The sequence below is a fragment of the Mastomys coucha genome, unplaced genomic scaffold (assembly GCF_008632895.1).
Source record: "Mastomys coucha isolate ucsf_1 unplaced genomic scaffold, UCSF_Mcou_1 pScaffold22, whole genome shotgun sequence".
NCBI classification, from domain to species: Eukaryota; Metazoa; Chordata; class Mammalia; order Rodentia; family Muridae; genus Mastomys; species Mastomys coucha.
Genome location: NW_022196905.1, coordinates 249,894,316 through 249,903,663, shown reverse-complemented (window position 1 = coordinate 249,903,663; position 9,348 = coordinate 249,894,316). Strand labels below are relative to the sequence as shown.

The 9,348-nt window shown below is 45.2% G+C and overlaps 1 protein-coding gene across 1 annotated transcript in view; it reads right to left on the bottom strand.

Moving 5' to 3' along the window:
- Znrf1 (zinc and ring finger 1) overlaps positions 1-9,348 on the bottom strand; it is a 163,173-nt gene that overhangs the window by 2,148 nt on the left and 151,677 nt on the right. The gene's annotated exons all lie outside the window — the stretch shown is intronic.

Sequence of the window (9,348 nt, the reverse complement as noted above, 5' to 3'; positions counted from 1 at the left end):
GTGTCCCCCTGAAGCAGCTCCTCCAGGCAGATCACACACTCACCCGCATCTTTAGTCAGCACATCATCTGCAAGAGAGACAGGGATACCAATAGGGTTAATCACCAGCAGGTGGGCGGCACAGAGCACACATAAATCTATGAGTTACTTGTAGACCTAAACCACTATATGTTTGGAACACACAGTATATGTGGAACATACCAATGAGAGAAACATGCAAATAACTAGAAGAGCCTTCTGACTGACTTAGAAGCCTGGAATGTGGGGCATGGAAAAAGTACTTATTCAGACTGTTCAAGAGAGGCTTTGGAAGGCTGCAGAGATGGCTCAGCAGTTAAGAGCTCTGACTGCTCTTCCAGAGGTCCTGAGTTCAATTCCCAGCAACCACATAGTGGCTCACAACCATCTGTAATGGGATCTGATGCCCTCTTCTGGTGTTTGAAGACAGCAACAGTATACCCACATACATGAAATAAATAATAAAAACGAATGTTTAAAAAAAGGAGGGCTTTGGAGAACTTCACAATAACATGACCCATATGCTGGGGTAGGAGAAATGAGAATCCAGCACAAGAAACAGCCTCAGACAGCGGGGAACTTCAGGAAGTCTGCTAAGACAGATTGCAGAGACTCAAAGAGTCACAGGCAGGGGTGAAACCAAGTCCCCAGGAGCAGATCTATGTTGTTGCTGTCACAGAACCCCAGTCTCCTTTGCTTAGCTAAGAGGCACTAGAGGTAGAGTGGGGGAGCTCACTTGGAGGCAACACTGACTATGCGGCAACAGCACACATGCTAACAAGGGCAGGGCATTAGCATGTTTATGTCATAAGACACTCCACAGGGCCATACCAAAGGAAACTTCCACATGTAGGGACTTTCACTTTAGTCTAGATGTAGGGACAATGTGTACAAACAGTAGAATAAAGAGACTGTTAAAAGACAAAGTTTAGATTAAACTTCAATAAAGACACAGGCAGGCACGGTAATGCTCTCACACAGAGTCACCATGAAGTTCCCTGACCACAGCAGAACACCCAGTGAGCATAATGAGATTCTGTGTGTATGGTTTTCTTTGAGCTGAAGGATCTTACAAGCCAGCAGGGCACATGGTATCATGTGTGAATGACGAAAGGAAAGCCCAGAGAAGTCACATGGTTTGCCCTTGTCTAGGGCCTTGAGAAGGGTTGTGAAAGACTGGGGCCTTTGTTCTGGTGGCCTCTTCCCACTACTGCTTCTTTGTGTCCTGATTATTTTGGTATCTTAAGTACTCATAAGATATAGATTATTGGGCTGGAGAGATGGCTCAGCGGGTTAAGAACACTGACTGCTCTTCTGAAGATCATGAGTTCAAATCCCAGCAACCACATGTTGGCTCACAACCATCCATAATGAGATCGGATGCCCTCTTCTGGTGTGTCTGAAGACAGCTATAGTGTACTTACATATAATAAATAAATTAAAAAAAAGAGAGAGATTATTGCTGGCTGGTGGTGGCACACGCCTTTAATCCCAGCACTTGGGAGGCAGAGGCAGGTGGATTTCTGAGTTCAAGGCCAGCCTGGTCTACAGACTGAGCTCCAGTCCAGCCTGGGCTACAAAGTAAGACCCTGTTTGGAAAAAAAAAACCTAATAAATAAACAAGAAAGAAGTGTACTGATGTGGTGGTTTGAACAGGCCTCTCATAGGCTCATATATTTAGAGTTTTTTGTTTGTTTGTTTGTTTGTTTGGTTTTTTGAGACAGGGTTTCTCTGTGTAGCCCTGCTGTCCTGGAACTCACTCTGTAGACCAGGCTGGCCTTGAACTCAGAAATCCACCTGCCTCTGCCTCCCAAGTGCTGGGATTAAAGGCGTGTGCCACCACTGCCCAGTTTATTAAGATGTTTAATCTTTAGGGAGTGATGCTCTTGACAAGGATTAGGGGTGTATAGCCTTACTGGAGGAAATGTGTCACTGGGAGTGGGCTTTGGGGTTTTAAATGCTCAAGCAACGCCCAATGTCTCTCTTTTCCTGCTGCTAACCATCCAGATGTAGAACTATGAGCTACCTCTCTAGCACCACGTCCTGCCATGGACTAAATGATCTCTAAAACTAAAAGTCACCCCCAATTAAATGTTTCCCTTTACAAGAGTTGCAGTAGTCTTGGTGTCTCTTCACAGTATGAGACCATTGACTAAGACAACTGGAATTTGCATTTTACTTGGGAATATATTCAAAAGGTAAGACAGATGGTAACTAGAGAAAGGAGATATAATACATAATATAAAATGCGGAGGACCAAGGGACGCGTGTCCACTGCTAGGGAACAGGCTTTCAACTTTGATAAGCCTGATGCTCTTCACAGTAACACATCAGAGGATAAAGCCCTCAACAGAGATGGAAAGAAAACTTGGGATTATCCTGGCTATTTCTTCCCCATTCTCTGGGGCATCTCACCCCTGACATGGACTTTCAGACTATAGCCCTCCATTGTTTTTCTTTCCTAGAATCCAAACCACCACATACATATACACATGCAGGTAAACCATTCACACACACACACACACACACACACACACACACACACACACACACACGATAAGGCTAAAAAAAGACTAAAGGAGAAAAGTGAGGAAGACATCTGATGTTGCCCTCTGGCCTCTCTACATGTGCCCACATATACACACGTCCCACCCCCTTCAAGAAAGCATGTAAGGCTGGCGAGATGGCATAGTGCATAACTTGCTGTAGGGCCAATCTCTGGAATCTGCCTATTCTGCCCCACATTGTCTTCTGGCTTCCACTTGTGTACAACGGTACACACATGTGGGCATGTGCTTGAGCATATACATGCACACACACATGAGGAGCACATACAATCACAGGCAGTCACAATAAAAGAAGAGGAGGAAGGGAAAGAGGGAGGCAGGAAGGAAGGAGCTCACACAATGCACTTCTAGAACTCTGAAGAACAGAGTAATAAATACTCCTTGGCAAAGGAGGGAGAAGCGTCATAAAGCAAAAAGCCTGCACCCCAGAACAGAACCCTGGGAATCTACTGAAGCAGGGTACTGGTCACCATGTCCTGGATGCCATAGTGAAACTCCTGCCTCACCAAACATCCCTGCAGTGAGGAATCCTGGCAAGTCCTGGAACAATACCCTTGAGCTTTCATTCAACTCTATGGTATCAGAATGCTCTTCTTTTCTATTTTTTGTTTGTTTATTTTTCAATACAGGGTTTCTCTGTGTAGCTCTGGTTGTCTTGGAACTGACTCTGTAGACCAAGCTGGCCTTGAACTCAGAGACCTACCTGCCTCTGCCTCCAGGTGGGCGTGTGCACCACCGCCTAGCCACAGAGCTCTTTTGCTAAGAGAAAGTCAGTCATACTTCCATCTCAGGAGGCTAGGCAATGCAATGGCCAAAGATTTTATAGGGAGGTGTTAAAGCCAACCGCATTTACACAGAGGACTCCTTCCTCCTTCCTCTCTTCTCTGTAGCTGCCTCAGTCTGTTCTGTTTCTGAGCACTGGCTGGACCAATAAAACTGGTCTTGCTTTCCCTAAATTTTAAAAATAATCTGGCCAATAAAACTAATCAGCTCCCCTCACTGGGCCAACCCTCAGATTAAGGAAACAATTACTTTCTATCTGCCTTACTTGGAGCTTTCTACTAAATTTCATCTTACATAACCATCATAAATTTTATCCATATTTCCACTCGTGCCAGCAACCATGGAAGGTGAATGTGTGAATGTGTGTGCATGTGGAGGTCTCCAGGGCAGAGACCACCACCCGCTCCCCACCACCCCCTCCTTTCCCCATTTCTAGAAAGAGAGAGGAGCTTCACACAAACAGGCATGCACTCCACCTCCAAGCTGCTCTGCCCTCCAGTCACTTAAAATATTTTTTTTTTTTTAAGATTCATTTTATTATTTGTGTGTATGAGTGTTTTGCCCAAGTGTATGTCAGTGTACTACATGTAACCTGCTCTCCAAGGAGGTGGTAACCCTTCTCGTGAGTGCTGAGAATTAAACCAGGGCCTTGGCAAAGAACAAATTACTCTTAACTATTGTACCAACTTTCCAGGCCCTCCAGTCACTCTCCATGATAAACAGAAGTTCACCAGCACTGGAGAGAGCCTCCCATCGCCCCTTCCTAGAAAGACTCCAAGAGCTCATGGCTTATTGCCAGATATCTCCTCACATTTTTCTTTTACAATTTTTATTTTAAAGATTTATTCAGCCGGGTGGTGGTGGCGCACGCCTTTAACCACAGCACTTGGGAGGCAGAGGCAGGCGGATTTCTGAGTTCGAGGCCAGCCTGGTCTATAGAGTGAGTTCTAGGACAGCCAGGACTACACAGAGAAACCCTGTCTCAAAAAACCAAAAAAAAAAAAAAAAAAAAAAAAAAAAAAAAAAAAAGATTTATTCAGTGTATAGATATTTTACATATGTATGTCTGTGTACCACAGATGTTTCTGGTGCTTGTGGAAGCCAGAAGGCATTAGATCCCTTGAAACTAGAGTTAGAGATGACTGTGAGCTGGCACATGGGTGCTGCGTCCCCTGGAAGAGCAGCCAAACTCCTGCCTTTTGAGCTATCTTTTTAGGCTCACATTTTTTTCCAAATAGATAAGGTGAAGTCTGTGAGATTGGAGTGATGAGAAGCCAGGCAGAGCATGATACCATGCCGGCCAGAGGTTTTAGTGTAAGGACCCATTCACATTTTATTTGAATTCAAGGCATGTCCTAAGGACTCCAGGATACAATGTCCTCTCACTTCTAGCGTCTTCAGAAAAAAGGAGAAGAGGAGGAGGAAGAGGAATACCACCATGCTGCCACAGCCTCCTTTCTGTATTAGCCATGTATACAGAGAAACCAGACATAGTCTCTGGAGCCTCTTCATCTCCTTAGGCTAAACTCTACTCACAGGGCTAGAGGTGAAGTCTGTGGCTTACATATAAGGAGGAGCAGCTTTTCATGTAAAGGGTGAAGAAAGAGCAAGGAACAGAGAGAGGGAGAGCTATAGTGGTTCTGCCTTAGATGGCCACCTTGTTCTTCTTCGACCTTGTGGGTTGAGACTCCTTTGGGGTCAAACGACCCTTTCACAGGGGTTGTCTAAGACCATCTTGCGCACCTAGTATTTGCATTATAATTAATATGAGCAAATTAGGAGCATGAAGTAGCAACAAAGATAATTTTAAGACTGGGGTCACCCAAACATGGACTGTATTAAATGGTCTCAGCACTAGGAAGGATGAGACCCGCTGCTCTAGGGGACTTTCTCCAGGTTGCTGGCGAGAGAGACAGCAACTCAGGTGAGGATATAAAGGAAGACCTGGGTTCTCCGAGAAAAGAGCTACAGATTCTTGCCTTCACTTCCAACATGAGCAAGTGTGGTGCTGTGAATAAGAATGGCCCCTATAGGTCCATAGGGAGTGGCACTATTAGGAGGTGGCCTTGGAGGAAGTGAGTTAGTCTCTTCTGGTAGATTTTTGTTTTGGAGGCACGTGGACTTTGGAACTCTGGAGTAGAAAAGCAATGGAATGCTTTAAGGGGAGTTCAGTGGGCCATCCTAGTTGGAGCCTGGAAGACACTGGTGCTAGGGTGATTTGAACTGTGCGGGCCTGGCTCAAGAGTTTCAGGAGAAGAATTAGCGTGTGGGCTCGAGGCCATTCTCGTGATATTTTGGAATGGATTGCTTTCTGTCCTTGTCTAAAAAGTCTGCCTGGGGGTAAATAGAAGAGTTTTGGATTAGTTGCATTAGCAGAGGAAATTCTAATACAGCCTAGTATTGACTGTCATGTGGTTATTAGTGTTAACTGTTATGAAGATCTATAATGAAAAAGGAGCAAGCTGAGCAAGAAAAAAAATACAGAATACACAGTTCAAGGAGAAAAGGGGCACCAGGAAATGGAATGGAGCTAAATCCTGTGTTCAAGGAGATAAACAGATTAAAGGAAAGCCTGATATTAAATGGAATAAAAGAAGTGGTGACCTCAGAGTAAGACCTCACCCAACTAAAGAATGGTTTAGGTCTAGGAGTGGTGGTGGTGTACACCTTTAATCCCAGAACTCAGAAGGCAGAGCCTGGCAGATCTCTAAATTCAAGGCCGCCCTGATCTACAGCTTCCAGGACAGCCAGGCTTAAGCAGTTTAGGAAATACAGAAAACAGAAAGTTGGTGAAGATGTAATTGAACGAGGGAGCCATGTTCCAGTCACAGAGAGCAGCAGAAGATCCTGGCAACTTCAGCCACGTGTTTCTGGCTTTGGAGTCAAGGACAGAAGAAGGAGGTTATGGAATCTCCCTCTGTGACTAAAGAAAGCCACTGAGGCCAGACATGTGTCAGGGGTGTCCCTGCATGGAGGCCCAGAGGCCACAGTGTGAATGAAGCTATGAAGGTGAAGCCTGGATTACTCTAGAGACCCCCAAATGTTGCAGATGTCAGAGCCATGAGATACCTACTGAGGAAAGCTGCTAACAGGGTGGAACTAGCCCAAGAGGAGTGTGCTGCAGTCAACAAAGATGAAAGGAGTTGGTGATCTCAAGAGTGCTTTGACATCAGACATGGAGATGCAGAGTTTGGAGTCTGCCCAGCTTTCAGTCTAGCTTTGGTCCAGTCCTTCTCACTATGCTCCCTTTTGGAATGGTAATATGCCATTTTATATTGAAAATATAGGATCTATTTTTGATTTTGATTTATAGGGGATTACAGTTAAAAGAGACTGCATGAGTCTCAGAAGAGACTTTAAACTTTGGGCTTTTAAACAGTGCTGATATTGTGATAGACTAAAGTTGGACTAAATGTATATTGCTTCGTGATATGGGTACAAGCCTTAAGGGGGAAGGGGGTGGAATGTGGTGGTCTGAATAAAAATGGCTATCATAGATCCATAGGAAGTGGCACTCTTAGGAGGTATGGCCTTTTGGAGGGAGTGTGATTTATTCTCTTCCAGCTGTCTTCTACTTGTAGAACTCTTAGCTTCTCCTCCAGCACCATGTTTGCTGTGTGCCACCATGTTTCCCACCATGATGATAATGGACTAAACCTCAGAAACTGTAAGCCAGCCCCAAATAAATGGTTTCCATTACAGGAGCTGCTGTGACCATGATGTCTCCTGACAGCAGCAGAAACTCTAACTTAGCTTATGAAGTGACTTTGCTTCAGGTAGTCCTGATGGCACTTTGTCTGCCATAGACATTATTGCAAAGTTCTCCCCAGTGACTCTGAAAGCCAAGTTCTCTCAGGCCAAGCCCCCTCTGAAGCTTCGTTGTACTCCAACAGTAAAGGCAGTGTCTGTCTCCAGAGAGCTCTTGCCAGCAACCCACAGGACAAAACAGTCTTCATAAGGTCTCAACACATGTGGGACAGAAGGAAATGCAGTACTTAAAGCCATGACTGCCATAAACTAAGAGACACAGGACCTCTTCTTCCACAGTCCCAGGCAGAGACAGGGACATGGCTCAGCTTGAGCAGGGAAAGGCTGAAGCAGGGACAACAGACCCAGGATGGCAGTCACAGGGAAAAAGGAAAGACTGTCTGCTGGGGAAGAAAGGGGATCACTGGGAGAGAAGACAGAGCCATGGCCTGCCCTGGCCCCTGGCACATGCAGAGGTCTTCAGGACACCACCCACGAATCAAGATAGACACATGCCCTCGTGCAACTGGGATCCTTTGTCCAGGCAAGTAAGAGACATAAGAACACAAATCTTGTCGGAAAGATCTAAACTCTATAAACTATTATTTTATTTTATATTATATTTTACAAGGCCCTGGATTCTACTCTAGTATCCCAAGTCTAAAAGGGATGGGAGGGGCTGGAATGGAACCCAGGGCCTTGTGCACGCTAAGCAAGCATTCCACCACTGAGTCACATAGCTAGCCCTTGACATTTTTGACTAGGGACATGATACTCAAAACATTTTAGAGTCTAGATTTTTCACATTAGAGATGTTTGACTGTTTATACCTATACAAATGTTCAAAGACTTGAAAAACTTCAAATCTAAAATATCTCTGGCCATAAGAATTTCATGTCAGATCTACTCAAAATGTGGTAGGATGTTTTTTAAGAGAATCAAGCAGGTTAGACTTGTCTGATTTATTTTTCAAGGTTGCCTGGGAGTCGTGAGCCCTCCCTGGGCTGATGCTGTGATTAAAGACGCCTCTAGGGGCAGAAGAGCATCCTTAGACTCTCTGAGCAACCACACTTTCCTACTACCTGCTCTACCTTTAACCTGAGAAGGTGGGCCTGCTTACTGGTGGTGTGGGCATCCTTCTGAACCACTGTTGACTTTGCAGAGATCACAGTTCCCTGGCAATCATGGTCAGGAGAGCAGACAAACATGGAGGAGTGGAAAGCAGAGGAATGGCAGCATCAAGTCGGACTATGCTCTGGGAGCCTTGCTTTTTCCACAGCAGCTGTAATTTCCTAAATACTACCAAGTGGTAGCTCTGTGCTAGAGGGTTTTGTGTGCAAAGATTGCTATCCTCATTTTATGGGCCAGAAAACTGACGCTGTACTAGGCTAAACAATTTGTCTAAGTTATAGTGAGTGAGAAGTAGAGGAAGATTGTCCTCTGATCATCTGTACTCCAGAAACTTACCTACATCATACCAGACAGATCTGGCACTCAGCTTTATCCCCTCAAACACATGCTAGAGTGACAAGTGTCACAGGATTTCCCAGATGCAATGACCACATTTCTGCTAGATTCATACTCAAATTTTTTTTCTTCTTCCTCTTCCTCCTCTTTTTTTCCAAGACAAAGTTTCTCTGTGCATCCTTGGCTGTCCTGGAACTCACTCTGTATTCCAGGCTGTCCTCGAACTCACAGAGATCCATCCACCTGCCTCTGCCTCCTGAGTGCTGGGATTAAAGGCGTGTTCTACCACTGAACACTCAATTCTAACACAGCTTCTAAGTAGGAAGTCAGGGCAGAATATGAAGACCCTCTTAGCACTAGTCTCCAAAGTAACGTACAGATTGGGTTTATTCCCTCTAACTGCTGTCACGTGGGTACTTACTGCTTAACCAGGTATGTTCACCTGACCTGCAAAGTAAACCAGAAATGACCAGACCCTCAGTTACCTGCGGGCACTACCACCACCATGGTTTTTCTTACCCATAGAGAGATGATATTCTGTCTAGGCTCCTCTTGATGGCTCATAGAGTGAGTTCATTTGTCTTGGAACTTACCATGGTCAGGGGCATGAATAGGGGAAAGAATGGCCATGTTTCCCAACAAAAAGTCACTGAGGGCATAGAGCCTTCTCAGCACAGCAGCCCTGGCCCAGGACTCGCCTTCTTCAGCTTCTCCTTAGCTACCCCACACAACTTAACAACCAAGGCTCTCAAGAACAGAAGGTTCCT